Source organism: Rhinoraja longicauda, chromosome 11 (genome assembly GCF_053455715.1).
Source record: "Rhinoraja longicauda isolate Sanriku21f chromosome 11, sRhiLon1.1, whole genome shotgun sequence".
Lineage (NCBI taxonomy): Eukaryota > Metazoa > Chordata > Chondrichthyes > Rajiformes > Arhynchobatidae > Rhinoraja > Rhinoraja longicauda.
The window spans coordinates 53,704,147-53,721,109 of NC_135963.1; positions in this window are offsets into that span (position 1 = coordinate 53,704,147).

Sequence of the window (16,963 nt, forward strand, 5' to 3'; positions counted from 1 at the left end):
AATATCTGGTACAGGTATATGGTGTTAGAGCTTAGACCCATGCTTTGACTTAGCAATTGTTCTGCTGACATTTTTATATCAGCTTAATGATAGACCACTGTGTTCATTCCTTACTTTTTAATTCGTGAATATATTAAGCTTTTTCTTTCGGCTAATAATTTCTCCAAGATAATATTAAAATATGAAGTGAGAAAGGAATGATCACGTCAGATGAAGCCTTGTGTTGTTTCATAACCAGTCTGAGGGCTCCCTTTCCCTTGCGACCGAAATGTTGGCCTTATTATCAGAATCAGAATCAGAGTAACCTTTATTGTCATCCAAAAACATGTTTTTGGACGAAATTCCATTACCCACAGTCCAACAATAAGAAGCAATAAAAATAAAGCAATAACACACACAATCACAAACCAACACAAAACAAAAAAAAACATCCATCACAGTGAGTCTCCTCCAGTCCCCTCCTCACTGTGATGGAAGGCCAGAATGTCTTTCTCTTCCCTGCCGTCTTCTCCCGCGGTCAGGCTGTTGAAATTGCCACATCGGGGCGGTCGGGGCTCCCGACATTGAAGCCCCCGCCGGGCGGAGAAAATCCCGCGGCCTATTCCAGGCCGCGCCGGACGGTGAAAGGTCCGCGGCGGGCCGACCCAACCCCCGCAATTCGGGGTGGACAAATACTCTGCAGCTGCCAGAGCTCCCGATGTCGGCCCCCACCCAGGGACCTGCGGGCTTCCAATGTCCACGCGGCCCGCGGCCGAAGCCTCCGAAGGCGAGTCGCAGCCGCACTCGCAGCGCAACCACAGCCTCTGAAGGCAGCCAGCTCCGCAGGTGGTGAGTCCGGTCCACGGGCTCTGCGAACCAGAGGCCCAGGTGGTCCCAGCTGGAGGCCGCCAGCTCCAGGTGTTTGGCCGATGGCAGGCCGCAGCGGGAACGGAAACACCACCCAGAGAAAAAGGTTCGGTCTCCGTACGGAAGAGACAATTTTTTATAGTTCCCCCCCCCCTCCACACAAAGCACACAACCACAAAAATCACTGCATCACATCTAAACACTACAATTAAGACAAAAAGCACAAAAGGCAAACGGAGTGCAGGCGAGCCGCATCTGCTGGGCAGCACCGCCACTTCCTGATCTAGATTCCTGATTATAGATTTGGCATTCACGTTGAATGCCGGGTTATGGAATGCCAGGTCAGCACTGTGGCGCAGTGGTTGAGTTGCTGCCTTGCAGTGCCAGAGATGTGGGTTTGATCCTGACCAAGGGTGCTGCCCGTATGGGGTTTCTACCTTCTCTCTGTGCGTGTGGGTTCTCCAGTTTGCTTCCACATTCCAAAGACGTACATGTTTGTAGATTAATTGGCTTCAGTAAATTGGTCCTAGTGTCTAGGATAGAGCACGTTAGGGGCAGGAAACATGTTCCCAATGTTGGGGGAGTCCAGAACCAGGGGCCACAGTTTAAGAATAAGGGGTGGGCCATTTGGAACAGAGATGAGGAAAAACTTTTTCAGTCAGAGAGTTGTAAATCTGTGGAATTCTCTGCCTCAGAAGGCAGTGGAGGCCAATTCTCTGAATGCATTCAAGAGAGAGCTAGATAGAGCTCTTAAGAATAGCGGAGTCAGGGGGTATGGGGAGAAGGCAGGAACGGGGTACTGATTGAGAATGATCAGCCATGATCACATGGAATGGTTGTGCTGGCTCGAAGGGCCGAATGGCCTACTCCTGCACCTATTGTCTATAACTAGTGTACAGGGTGATCATTGGTCGGCGTGGACTCGGTGGGCTGAAGGACTTGTTTCCACGCTGAATCTCTGAACTAAATGAAACTAAATGCAGGGCGAAAGCCATTTGCAGATCGGGTCAACATATTTCTTTACACCACACAAGATTTTTCTGTCTTGTTGCTGGATTTCAGGAAAATGTTTGAGTAAAATTGCCTTCCAGCATTCTGTTATCACACTTTCACACAAAGGAATAAAACAAAATCGTAAAATACAGCGAGGTGCCTATAAACCCTATTTTAAAATGTAAAGCCTGTGACCTTTCTCTGATCGTTTTACCCACTCGAGGCATTTTTTTTGCAAATGACCTGCTACAAAGTCAATGAATTGCTGGCTACCGAAGTCTTGAAATTAAGGCTACTTTACGTCTGTATCAAAAAACCCTGCTAAAACTAAATGGGAATCAAGGAGAAAATGATCCTCGGGCTAATGTTATGCAAAGGGAGATAATTGTCGCGGTAGGAGATGAATAATCCCAGGCAGGCTGAGGCCAAGGCTGCAAGAGCAACGCCCTCCAGCAAACAGCTTCAACTGCATCACAACACGGAGCATGCCGATGATTGTCCCAAGGTCACCATTCCAACATCACCTCTTCCTTTTCTCCACAGATGCTGCCTTACTCCAGCTTTTTATGTCACTCTTCGGTTTAAACCAGCATTTGCAGTTCCTTCCCACACATACACTCCTCCTGTACTTGTATCTAGTTAGTTAGCTAGCTTAGTTCATTGTCACCTGCACCAAGGTACAGTGAAAAGCTTTTTGTTACGTGCTAACTGGTCAGCGGAAAGACTGTACATGATTGCAATCAAGGCGTCCGCAATGTACAGATACAGGATAAAGGGAATAATGTTTAGTGCAAGATAAAGTCCAGTAAACTCAATTTAAAGATAGGCTGATGGTCTCCAGTGAGGTAGATGGGAGGTCAGGACCACTCTACAGCTGTTGATAGGATGGTTCAGTGGCCTGAGAACAGCTGGGAAGAAACTGTCCCTGAATCTGGAGGTGTGCGTTTTTATACTTCTGTACCTCTTGCTCGAGAGGAGAGGGAAGAAGGGAGTTGGTGGATTTGGGTTGATAGATGGGGAGCAATGTTCACACTGCATAAGAGTGGGGAGGTGACCGCACCTGGAGTACTGTGTGCAGTTTTGGTCTCCAAATTTGAGGAAGGATATTCTTGCTATTGAGGGCGTGCAGCGTAGGTTTACTAGGTTAATTCCCGGAATGGCGGGACTGTCATATGTTGAAAGACTGGAGCGACTAGGTTTGTATACACTGGAATTTAGAAGGATGAGAGGGGATCTTATCGAAACGTATAAGATCATTAAGGGGTTGGACATGTTAGAGGCAGGAAACATGTTCCCAATGTTGGGGGAGTCCAGAACCAGGGGCCACAGTTTAAGAATAAGGGGTAGGCCATTTAGAACAGAGATGAGGAAAAACTTTTTTAGTCAGAGAGTTGTGAATCTGTGGAATTCTCTGCCTCAGAGGGCAGTGGAGGCCAATTCTCTGAATACATTCAAGAGAGAGCTAGATAGAGCTCTTAAGGATAGCGGAGTCAGGGGGTATGGGGAGAAGGCAGGAACGGGGTACTGATTGAGAATGATCAGCCATGATCACATTGAGTGGCGGTGCTGGCTCGAAGGGCCGAATGGCCTCCTCCTGCACCTATTGTCTATTGTCTATTGTGATCATCTCCAACAGGACAGAGCACAACACATAACTTTGCCATTCACTGAGAGCCTGGTGGGCCTTGCAGTGGGGAATGAGTCTGACCTGCCGTTTCAGTGGGGAGCATTTTGACAATAGCGATCACTCCAACTTTAGATAGTTCCTCTGTCCCCCTCTTCCCCTCCCCCATCCCAGATCTCCCTGTATCTTCCTGTCTCCACCTATATCCTTCCTTTGTCCCGCCCCCCTGACATCAGTCTGAATAAGGGTCTCGACCCGAAACGTCACCCATTCCTTCTCTCCTGAGATGCTGCCCGACCTGCTGAGTTACTCCAGCATTTTGTGAATAAATACTTTCGATTTGTACCAGCATCTGCAGTTATTTTCTTATACAATAAATAGGTGACATTTCGGGTCGGTGTAAGAAGTGTAGATTTCCACAAATCGTTTAACTTCTATATAAGTGTTTTATTATAAATACAATGCAGAGAGCGTGAGAAAACCTCTGCATGACACACCTCACGATTACAAAGTAAAATAATTGAATCAGCAGCATAATACAGATAACACTACAAAAACCAGGCATGGATCGTAGATCAGCTCAGCAATACTAAAGTCCGGCATGGATCAATCCACCTAGGGGATTGATCTACAGTCGGGACCTTTCTTTCGATGTTCTCTACAGATGTTGCCTGACCAGCACTTTGTGTCTGTTTTGTAAACCAGCATCTGCACATCCTTCTTTTCTCCAGAGATGCTGCCTGACCTGCTGAGTTACTCCAGCAGTGAGTGCCTACCTTCAGGTTTGTAGGTTGATTGCCTTCAAGATTTTTTTTTTTCCATTGTCCCTAGCGTGACAAGGATCGTGCGAGTGTACGGGGTGATCGATGGTCAATAGACAATAGACAATAGACAATAGGTGAAGGAGGAGGCCATTCGGCCCTTCGAGCCAGCACCACCATTCAATGTGATCATGGCTGATCATTCTCAATCAGTACCCCGTTCCTGCCTTCTCCCCATACCCCCTGACTCCACTATCCTTAAGAGCTCTATCTAGCTCTCTCTTGAATGCATTCAGAGAATTGGCCTCCACTGCCTACTGAGGCAGAGAATTCCACAGATTCACAACTCTGACTGAAAAAGTTTTTCCTCATCTCAGTTCTAAATGGCCTACCCCTTATTCTTAAAATGGTACCCTTGTTCTGGACTCCCCCAACATTGGGAACATGTTTCCTGCCTCTAACGTGTCCAACCCCTTAATAATCTTATACGTTTCGATAAGATCCCCTCTCATCCTTCTAAATTCCAGTGTATACAAGCCCAGTCGCTCCAGTCTTTCAACATATGACAGTCCCGACATTCCGGGAATTAACCTAGTAAACCTACGCTGCACGCCCTCAATAGCAATTTGGAGGTATAACGTGTAATAACCTGATGGTTGTTGGGAAGAAGCTGCTACTGAACCTGGACGTTCATGAACCAGGCTGTGATGCAATCATTTTTAGGAAAGAAGTAGTCATAGAGCTGTTCAGCACGGAAATAGGCCCTTCGGCCCACCCAGTCCATGCTGACCAAGTTGGTTTACTAGGCACGTCTCATTTGCCTGCATTTGGCCCATATCCTTCCAAACCCTTCCTATCCTACATGCAATTAAATTCTTTGTTCACATGAAGCTCACAATCTGAGCAGTATACACACACACTAATGATTAATACAATGAGACACAAGAAGCTGTAGACGTAGAATCATGAGGAAATAACAAAGTGCTGGAGGAACTCGGCAGGTTAGGCAGCATCTGGGGAGGGAAGTGGACAGACAACATTTTATAACGTGGAACATGGAACTGTACAGCAGAGAACAGGCCCTTCAGCCCACAATGTCCGTGCTGAACATGATGCCAAGACGCTGTTCCAGGTGTCAACTTCTCTACATCGGCGAGACCAAGCGCAGGCTCAGCGATCGTTTCGCTGAACACCTCCGCTCAGTTTGGAGCCCATTTGACAATAGACAATAGACAATAGACAATAGGTGAAGGAGGAGGCCATTCGGTCCTTCGAGCCAGCACCACCATTCAATGTGATCATGGCTGATCATTCTCAATCAGTACCCCGTTCCTGCCTTCTCCCCATACCCCCTGACTCCACTATCCTTAAGAGCTCTATCTAGCTCTCTCTTGAATGCATTCAGAGAATTGGCCTCCACTGCCTTCTGAGGCAGAGAATTCCACAGATTCACAACTCTCTGACTGAAAAAGTTTTTCCTCATCTCAGTTCTAAATGGCCTACCCCTTATTCTTAAAATGGTACCCTTGTTCTGGACTCCCCCAACAGCAGAGAACAGGCCCTTCAGCCCACAATGTCCATGCTGAACATGATGCCAAGACGCTGTTCCAGGTGTCAACTTCTCTACATCGGCGAGACCAAGTGCAGCCTCAGCGATCGTTTCGCTGAACACCTCCGCTCAGCCCGTCTCAACCAACCTGATCTCCCGGTGGCGCAGCACTTCAACTCCCCCTCGCATTCTCAATCTGACCTGGGCCTCCTCCATTGTCAGAGTGAGGCCCAGCGCAAATTGGAGGAACAGCACCTAATATTTCGCTTGGGCAGTTTACACCCCAGCGGTATGAACATTGACTTCTCTAACTTCCGTTAGCCACTGCTTTCCTTCTCTATTCCCTCCCCCTTCCCAGTTCTCCCGCTAGTCTTACTGTCTCCGACTGCATTCTCTCTCTGTCCTGCCCCCTCCCCTGACATCAGTCTGAAGAGGGGTCTCGACACGAAACGTCACCCATTCCTTCTCTCCCAAGATGCTGCCCGACCCGCTGAGTTACTCCAGCAATTTGTGTCTGCCAAGACCATCACTTATCTACCTGCATGTAATCCATATCCCTCCATTTCCTGCATATCCAGTATTTTGTGTTAGGGCTCTTCTTCAGACTATAAATACTGTCATGATAAATACAACAATAAATGCTGTGTATGTTCTGGCTGGAGTTCTTATGAACTGGAGGAGTTAATGTTGAATCACTTCAAAAAGGACACCAGTCAGAACTCTAAATTTGTTGGGCTATAAACTTGACATTAGTTACTGCAAAGCTTGTTGGAAGGGATCATTAGAGAAGGCCACTGTGACTACTTGACAGAGGAGTTACTGAGGACTTAAAACAGCGTGTGAAAAAGATCAAGCATTTGCACTTGGCTGAATCCTTCTGGGTTTTTGATGGATAGATGTAGTTTTGTACGTAATATAAATGCAGGGTTCGTGTAGGATTTTAGAAGCAGCGAGCAAGTATAAAAGACTGTGTAGGAAGGAACTGCAGATGTTGGTTTAAATCGAAGATAGACACAAAATGCTGGAGTAACTCAGCGGGTCAGGCAGCATCTCTGGAGAAAAGGAATGGGTGACGTTTGTGGCAGATTCAAGTCCTGTGGGATTGAAAGGTACTGTATATTCCGGATTGGATGTGGAGTCTTGTTGATGCCAAGTTGTCATTGACAGGGGCAGCTTCACATGGAGACCATTTACTAATGAGGTGCCACTGGGGCCTCTGCTGGGCCATTGCTCTGTGTAATCTATACCAATGGCAGGATGAAGATGGTATGAGTAATCTTCACAGGTGAGCTAGAAGGGAGTACTTTGATTTCATAGTCATACAGCGTGGAAACAGGTCCTTCAACCCAAGATGTCTCATCTAGGAAAGACATTCTAGCCTTAGAGGGAGTACAGAGAAGGTTCACCAGATTGATCCCTGGGATGGCAGGACTTTCATATGAAGAAAGACTGGATAGACTAGGCTTATACTCGCTGGAATTTAGAAGACTGAGGGGGGATCTTATAGAAACTTACAAAATTCTTAAGGGGTTGGAGAGGCTAGATGCGGGAAGATTGTTCCCGATGTTGGGGAAGTCCAGAACCAGGGGTCACAGCTTAAGGATAAGGGGGAAGTCTTTTAGGACCGAGATGAGAAAACATTTCTTCACACAGAGAGTGGTGAGTCTGTGGAATTCTCTGCCACAGAAGGTAGTTGAGGCCAGTTCATTGGCTATATTTAAGAGGGAGTTAGATGTGGCCCTTATGGCTAAAGGGATCAGGGGGTATGGAGGGAAGGCAGGTACAGGTTACTGAGCTGGATGATCAGCCATGATCATATTGAATGGCGGTGCAGGCTCGAAGGGCCGAATGGCCTACTCCTGCACCTATTTTCTATGTTTCTATGTTTCTATCTACACTAGTCCCACGTGCCTGCGTTTGGACTATACCCCTCCAAACCTATACGTAGGAAGGAACTGCAGATGCTGGTTTGTACCAAAGATAGATACAAAGTACTGGAGTAACCCAGCAGGTCAGGCTGCATCTCCGGAGAAAAAGGATGGATGACGTTTCGGGTCGGAACAACCAAAAGTCTGAAGAAGGGTCCCAACCCGAAACGTCACGCATTCTTTTTCTCTGGAGATGCTGCCTGATCCGTTGGGTTACTCCAGCATTACACGTGCCACTCTAAGCCTGTTCTATTCATGTACCTGGCTAAATGCTTCTTAAATGTTGCGATAGTCTCAGCCTCACCTACCTCTTCTGGCAGCTTGTTCCATGCACCCAGCACCCTTTCTTCGATCCTGACCTCGGGTAATGTGTGTGTGTGTGTGTGTGTGTGTGTGTGTGTGTGTGTGTGTGTGTGTGTGTGTGATTTTTAAAGATTTTTTTTAGATTTAGATTTAGATTTAGAGATACTGCGCGGAAACAGGCCATTCGGCCCACCGGGTCCGCGCCGCCCAGCGATCCCCGCACATTAACACTATCCTACACACACTAGGGACAATTTTTACATTTTACCTAGTCAATTAACCTACATACCTGTGCGTCTTTGGAGAGTGGGAGGAAACCGAAGATCTCGGAGAAAACCTGTGTGTGTGTGTGTGTGTGTGTGTGTGTGTGTGTGTGTGTGTGTGTGTGTGTGTGTGTGTGTGCACAAGCGTGCAGTCTGCGGTCTTCACATGCTCTCTCTGACCGCGTGGGTGCTCCAGTTTCCATCCACATCCCAAAGACGTGCAGAATGTACAGTCACTAAATTCCCCCTTGTGTGTATGTAGTGGACGTGAAAGTGGTATAACATAGAACTATTTAACATGTGACGTTTCGAGTTGGGGCCTTTCTTCACTCAAGAGTGCTGCCAGAGGGTCCTGGCCTGAAACGTCACCTATCCATGTTCTCCAGAGATGTTGCCTGACCCACTGAGTTACTCCAGAACTTTGTGTCTTTTTTTGGTCGCCATATTTTCTCTGGTGATGGATGAAATTCTCTCGTGTTTTTTGATGACATTTCCATCGAGGTTACAATTTTGCAAGCCAGGTCAAAACAAAGACTTTCTGTGGTTAACAATTTGGACTGGAGTTGCTCATCTTTTAAGCCACAAATCTATCTCACAGTGCATGGTTTAGGGATTCATCAAAGGTGCGATGTCTGGATAAATCCTTTAATGCAGCAAGATATTCACTTACTGTTTCTCCTGCCCTTTGATTCTCTCTGCTCAACCTGTGGCCATCCGGTGCATCACTGACCGTGTCTTGAATAATTCCCTCACTTCTCAGTCAATGAATTTACCTTTTCAGACCTTATAATTCAAAGATACAGCGTGGAAGCAATCCCTTCGGCCCACCAAGTCCGCGCCGACCAGACACTGTATACACTGGAATTTAGAAGGATGAGAGGGGATCTTATCGAAACGTATAAGATTATTAAGGGTTTGGACACGTTAGAGGCAGGAAACATGTTCCCAATGTTGGGGGAGTCCAGAACAAGGGGCCACAGTTTAAGAATAAGGGGTAGGCCATTTAGAACTGAGATGAGGAAAAACTTTTTCAGTCAGACAGTTGTGAATCTGTGGAATTCTCTGCCTCAGAGAAGCTCTGGAGAGGGTCCTGAAGGGACCTGAAACGTCACCCATCCATTGTGCTGAAGGGTCTGTTTCCACGCTGTGTCTCTAAACTAAACTAAAGTAAACTAAAGTAAATAACCTCCCACTGACCATGTGGGCTACTTGGGGAGAGCAAATCATTGCGACACGTGCAGAGGAAATGTAGCTGCAGACAAAGTAAAACACCATTAACATCTTTGTTAATATTTGATATTTTCTCTTGACTATTCTTTATTTGTCAATTGAAGTCTTCAGCTGTGTTATTTAGCCAAATAGTGAAATTAACGGGCGCAACTTAAGATGACAGTCAGAAAGTGCGGCAACAGGCCCTTTGGCTCAACTTGCCCACACCAACCAAAATGCCCCATCTACACTAGTCCCACCTGCCTGCGTTCGGCCCATCTATACACTGAAACTCTCGTTTGTTTGTTCCTGAACTACAGTCAAACCGTACACGATAGCGCGACAATTTTAGGCCCACCTTATTCACCGTCGTCCCGTTGGTGCTAATGGAAGAAGTTTCATTAAAATCGGTGTTATATTTTTAAAGTTATTCACATTTTTAAGTTTAAATCTATCTCCGAGAGAGGGAGGGAGGGGGGAAGAGGGAGGGAGGGGGGGAGGAGGGAGGATAAGGGGGGTTGAGGGGGATGGAGTGGGGGGAGGGGAAGGGGGAGGGGGAGGGAAGGGGGACGGGAGGGGGAGGGGAAGGGGAGGGATGGGGAGGGAGGGGGAGGGAGGGGGAGGGGAAGGGGAGGGAGGGGGAGGGAGGGGGAGGGGGAGGGGAGGGAAGGGGAGGGGGGATGGGGAGGGGGGAGGTGGGGAGGAGAGGGCACTGCACCAATGCTGGAGAGGTTTGGGCCCAACGGGTCCACTTGGTCTAGTATTCCTCTACATCTTTCCTATTCATGTACATTGTACACAGGTAGGAAATTGACTGTAACGACTCTCAAAACAAAGGTTATCAGTGATGAAAATTCAAGCTGTTGTGCACAGAAACTTCCCCAACCACTGAATTAATTATTTCAATTATATCATCAGTTGCCATAATCAGAATAATTATGAATGTAGAAACAATGATGACTTACTTGAAAGAATTGTTGAAGGAGACGTCTTGGGTGACCCAGTTTTTATTTTAATTACATCAATAGAAATAAATTGGGGTTGCACAGTGGCGCAGTGGTAGAGTTGCTGTCTTATATCGCCAAGGACCCGGGCTCAATCCTGACTATGGGTGCTGTCTGTATGGAGATTGTATGTTCTCCACGTGACCACGTGGGGTTTCTCCAGGTGCTCCGGTTTCCACCCACACTCTAAAGACATGCAGGTTTTGTTGGTAAAAATTGTAAGCTGTCCCTAGTGCGTAGAATAGTGCTGGTGTACTGGGTGATCGCTGGTCGGCACGGAATCGTTGGGCCGAAGGGCCTGTATCTCTAAACTAAACAAAATAACTTTAAAATAACGTGTTATCACTCTTTGCAACTTCAGGATTAAGAAATGGGACAGAGCAATTGTGAGATTTTAAATGTTGTAGTTTTCCTCCAACTCTGCCGAAAGCTACAAGCTGATTGTCAATAGTCCAACCCATCTATCCTCGTAAATAAAAATATCTGATTATGTGCATCTATCATATTGTCGAAATATCTCAGGCAATTCATCATCTGTTGAAAGACTGCAATTACTGTTATGTAGGCAAACTCCACAATTCCTCTAAAGCATCAACATTTTAAAAATGTCACCAGAAGACAAATTGCCTCTCGTATTTTTCCTAAGTGCTGTTGGTCGAGGAAAGAAAGGATTTCCCGATGCAAAAGCTTTTTACAGCAAACTACAACGGCAGGTTTTTCTGAAAGCCGACCCATTTGAATTACATTGAATTGAAAGATTCAGAAAGGAAACAAACCCTTCGGCCCACCGAGTCCATGCTGACCGTCGATAACCCGTTCACACTCGTTCTATGTTGTCCCACTTTCTGGTCTGCTCACTACACACACTAGGGGCAATTTACAGAGGGTCAATTAACCTACAAACCTGCACGTCTTTGGGATGTGGGAGGAAACCGGAGCACCCGGAGAAAACCCACGCCGTCCAAACTCCACCCAGAGGTTTCGTTTTGTTTAGTTTATTATTATCACGTGCACCAAGGTAATGGACGATGGGTTGGATGCAGACAATCTGTCAATATCTTACCCAAAAACCAAGAAAAATCCAAAGAACCAAAATAAATGAATATAATCACTCCTATTTGCTGCCCTGTGAACAGCTGCAAGAGGAAAGTCCACCTGTTCTTATTTAAAAATACAGATGTGCACATTTGTGTGATTTCCTGAAGTCAGTCTTGGACTTTTAAGACCTGGTTCTCTGAAACGGAGCTAAAAACACTATTCCTCTCTGATGAGCACTGGCGAGTTAAACCTCCCTTTAGCCAACAATGGACCTACCAGGCAACGATAGACCTACCAGGCAACAATATACCTACAAGGCAACAATGGACCTACCAGGCAACAATATACCTACAAGGCAACAATGAACCTCCCAGGCAACAATGGACCTACCAGGCAACAATAGACAATAGACTAGGATAAGAAAATAACTGCAGATGCTGGTACAAATCGATTTATTCACAACCCGAAACGTCACCCATTCCTTCTCTCCCGAGATGTTGCCTGACCTGCTGAGTTACTCCAGCATTTTGTGAATAAATAGGCAATAGACAATAGGTGCAGGAGGAGGCTATTCGGCCCTTTGAGCCAGCACCGCCATTCAATGTGATCATGGCTGATCATTCTCAATCAGTACCCCATTCCTGGCTTCTCCCCATACCCCCTGACTCCGCTATCCTTAAGAGCTCTATCTAGCTCTCTCTTGAATGCATTCAGAGAATTGGCCTCCACTGCCTTCTGAGGCAGAATTCCACAGATTCACAACTCTCTGACTGAAAAAGTTTTTCCTCATCTCCGTTCTAAATGGCCTACCCCTTATTCTTAAACTGTGGCCCCTTGTTCTGGACTCCCCCAACATTGGGAACATGTTTCCTGCCTCTAACGTGTCCAACCCCTTAATAATCTTATACGTTTCGATAAGATCCCCTCTCATCCTTCTAAATTCCAGTGTATACAAGCCTAGTCGCTCCAGTCTTTCAACATATGACAGTCCCGCCATTCCGGGAATTAACCTTTTTCCATGTCGTATCTCCGTTCGCCTACCACCCAACAATGGACCTACCAGCCATCAATGGACCTACCAGCCAACAATGGACCTACCAGGCAAGAATGGACCTACCGGCCAACAATGGACCTACCAGCCAACAATGGACCTACCAGCCAACAATGGACCTACCATCCAACAATGGACCTACCAGGCAACAATGGACCTACCAGGCAACAATGGACCTACCAGGCAACAATGGACCTACCAGGCAACAAATCAAATTTCAAATCAAATTGCTTTTATTGTCATTCAAAAATAGATTTGAATGAAATTGTCGTAACCATGCAGTCATAAACAATAAACAATAAAGAGCACAAGACACACAATTACAGTTTAACACAGACAACCATCACAGTGATTCTCCGAGGCTCACGACTTTTGAAACCCCCGCCGGGCGATGGAAGGTCCCAGGGCCGAGCCGAGGAGGCCGGTGAAGGTCCTAAGCCCCCACCGGGGAATGGAAGGTGTCGCGGCCGAGCCACGCAGGGCAATGAAGGTCTTGCGAGCGGGTCGATCGAGCCTCGCGATTCGGGGCGGTCGAAGCTGCAACGGCTGGAGCCCCCGAAAGCCAGTCGCCAGCCAGGGACCTGCGAGCTCCCGATGTTGCGGTCCACAGAGCCCGCGGTAAGTCCAGGTAAGATGGTGAGTCCAGGCCCTGCGACCGGAGTCTTCAAGGTCGATCCCAGCTGGAGGCCGGCCGCCAACTCCATGGTGTTAGGCCGTAGCGCGAACGGAGATACGACATGGAAAAAGGTCGCATCTCCGTTGAGGAGGAGATTTAGAAAAAAGGTTTCCCTCACCCCCCCACCACCCCCCACATATACACAGCAAAAAATAGGTCAATACATACATTTAAACGCTAACAATAGACAAAGACAGAAAAAAGACAGACAGACGGCCGGTGAGCCCAGCCGCAAGGCGCAGCCACGTTCGGTCCAATAGACCTACCAGGCAACGATAGACCTACCAGGCAACGATAGACCTACCAGGCAACAATGGACCTACCAGGCAACAATGGGCCTACCAGGCAACAATGGACCTACCAGGCAACAATGGGCCTACCAGGCAACAATGGGCCTACCAGGCAACAATGGGCCTACCAGGCAACAGTGGGCCTACCAGGCAACAATAGACCTGCCAGGCAACGCAACAATGGACCTACCAGGCAACGCCCTGCCTTAGGTCACTTGTGGCTAGCCCTAATTGATCCTGGTCTTTCCTCACCCCCAGCTCTTCCCCAACCCTTATACTTTCAGTCTGAAAAAAGGTCCCGACCCGAATCATCACCCATCTATTTTCTCCGAAGATGCTTCCTGACCCGCTGAGTTACTGCAGCACTTTGTGTCTATCTTTGCTATAAACCAGCATCTGCAGTTCCTAGTTTCTTCATTCCTTAGGTCTAGTCTTCCCTTTACCACTCTCCTGTGCTTCCCAGCCCCCCTGTTAGTTGGGCATTGTACCCTGCACTTGCACCAAATGGTCTACCCTGATGTTATATCATGGACACTATGGAATAGTGTTAGTTAGAGAAACTCAGTGAGAACAAAGCTTACACTGGACAGGTAATCCACCCGCGTTCAGTCCGCCTTGGCCTGCTCGATGTCCCGGTTGCTACCCATGTCCCCTGACTCACCCTTCCACTCTCTCCTCTCCCCTCTCCCATCAGGCAAGAGATACAGGAGAGTGAAAACGCACACCTCCAGATTCAGGGACAGTTTCTTCCCAGCTGTTATCAATCAACTGAACCATCCTCTCACCAACCAGAGAGCGGTCCTAAGCTATCATCTACCGCAGTAGAGACCTTTGGACTTTCTTTAATCAGAGTCTACTGGACTGTCTTGCACTAAACGTTATTCCCCGAGTCCTGTCCCTGGACATTGTTGATGGCACGATTACAATCATGTATTGTCTTTCCACTGACTGGTTAGCATGCAACAGAAAGCGTTTCACTGTGCCACGGTCCACATAGCAATGAACTAAACTGAACTAAATTTCCCTTCGCACTCCCACACCAACCTTTCTATCCTGGACCTCCTCCGTTTCCAGAGTTAAGCCGCATGCAAACTGGAGGAACAGCAGTTCACAATCTGCATGGGTGGCTTACAACCCACCGGTATGAACAATCAAAACCCCAATTTAAAGTAGTAACCCCCATACTCCCTCCTCTTTCCCCTTCCGCCCCCAACTCGTCCTGGTGTGCACACTTTTCTCCCATCATCCTCCAAGCCACAGTAACCCTGCTCCTTTGCCCTCCTTCCCATGCTCACCTCCCAATAGACAATAGACAATAGACAATAGGTGCAGGAGTAGGCCATTCGGCCCTTCGAGCCAGCACCGCCATTCAATGTGATCATGGCTGATCATTCTCAATCAGTACCCCATTCCTGCCTTCTCCCCATACCCCCTGACTCCGCTATCCTTAAGAGCTCTATCTAGCTCTCTCTTGAATGTATTCAGAGAATTGGCTTCCACTGCCTTCTGAGGCAGAGAATTCCACCGATTCACAACTCTCTGACTGAAAAAGTTTTTCCTCATCTCAGTTCTAAATGGCCTACCCGTTATTCTTAAACTGTGGCCCCTGGTTCTGGACTCCCCCAACATTGGGAACATGTTTCCTGCCTCTAACGTGTCCAACCCCTTAATAATCTTATACGTTTCGATAAGATCCCCTCTCATCCTTCTAAATTCCAGTGTATATCCCCACACTTCCCCTTTATCCCCCTTTAATCCCTCATTTCCCCTTCCCCTGTTCCAATCCACCCATATCCCCCCCTTTTCACTTCTCATCTCTCCTTATCCAGCACCCTGTTATCTGCGTTTCACCTCTAGTCATAGTCACACAGTGTGGAAACATGCCCTTTGGCATTACATGCTAACACTGACCAACATGTCCCATCTACATTAGTCCCGCCCACCTGCCTGGAGCCCTTATTCCTCCAAACCTTTCCTATCCTTGCGCCTGTCCAAATATTTCTCAAACATTGTGATAGTCCCTGCCTCAACCACCTCCTCTGGCAGCTCGTTCCATACAACTACCACCCTGTCTAAAAAAAAATTGCCCCTCAGATTCTATTTCAATCTCTCCCCCTCACCTTAACCCTATGTCCTTTGGTTCTTGACTCCGCCACTCTGGGTAAAAGACTCTGTGCCTTCACAATATCTATTCCTCTCATGAACTCCGACACCTCTACAAGATCAGCCCTCATCTTCCTGCGCTCCTAGACCTCGTCACTTACTCAACCCAGCTGCCAGATATCCCCTCCCTCTCACCTATCAGTTGCCAGGCTATGCCCCCCCCCTTCCCACCCACCCACCCATCACTCCATCAGTTTGAAGAAGGGTCCCAACCCTAAACTTCGTCTGTCCATGTTCTCCACAGATTCTGCCTGATAGGGTGGTCAAAAAGGCTTTTGGCATGTTGGCCTTCATCAGTCAGAGTATTCAGTATCAAAGTTGGGAGGTCATGTTGCAGTTGTATAAGAAAGACATTGGTGAGGCCGCATTTAGAGTATTGTGCTCAGTTCTGGGCACCATGTTGTAGGAAAGATGTCAAGCTGGAAAGGGTGCAGAGTTGATTTAGAAGGATGTTGCCAGGACTAGAGGGTGCGAGCTATAGAGAGATGTAGAGTAGGCTGGGTCTCTATTCCTTGGAGTGCAGGAGGATGATGAGGGGTGATCTTATAGAGGTGTACAAAATCATGAGAGGAATAGATCGGGTAGATGCATTGTCTCTTGCCCAGAGTAGGGGAGTTGAGAACTAGAGGACATAGGTTTAAGGTGAGAGGGAAAAGATTTAATAGGAATCTGAGGGGTAACTTTATCACACAAAGGGTGGTTGGTGGGTGTACGGAACAAAATGCCAGAGGAGGAAGTTGAGGCAGAGACTATCCCATCGTTTAAGAAACAGTTGGACAGGTACATGGATAGGTCAAATTTGCAGGGATATGGACCAAATGTAGGCAGGTGGGACTAGTGCAACTGGGACATGTTGGCCGGTGTGGGCAGGTTGGGCCGAAGGGCCTGTTTCCACGCTGAGTTCCTCCAGCATTGCCTTTTTTTGCTGAAAAATAAAAATCTCCCTCAGTCTGGTATTTCAGTTTAGCTCCAAAGGTTTTTTTTTCAATTAATTGCACCTAATGCAGCTTAACTGGTGCAGCAGATCACAGAATTGTAAGTGCATTTTAAGTTTAGGGTGGCCTGGGATATTTAAGCGAAGAGCAAGCATTTCTACACCATTATCTACAGCCTCAGGGTGAGTGCAATGCTGACAGGAGGCTCAAAAGCAGCAGCTGGATCGATTGGCTGGTTGCAAGGGAACATAATGGTCAGTGTTGAAACCCTCTGCATATTTTAATTTACTTAGAATCAGACTACAGTACCCTATATTTACAAAGGCTGTT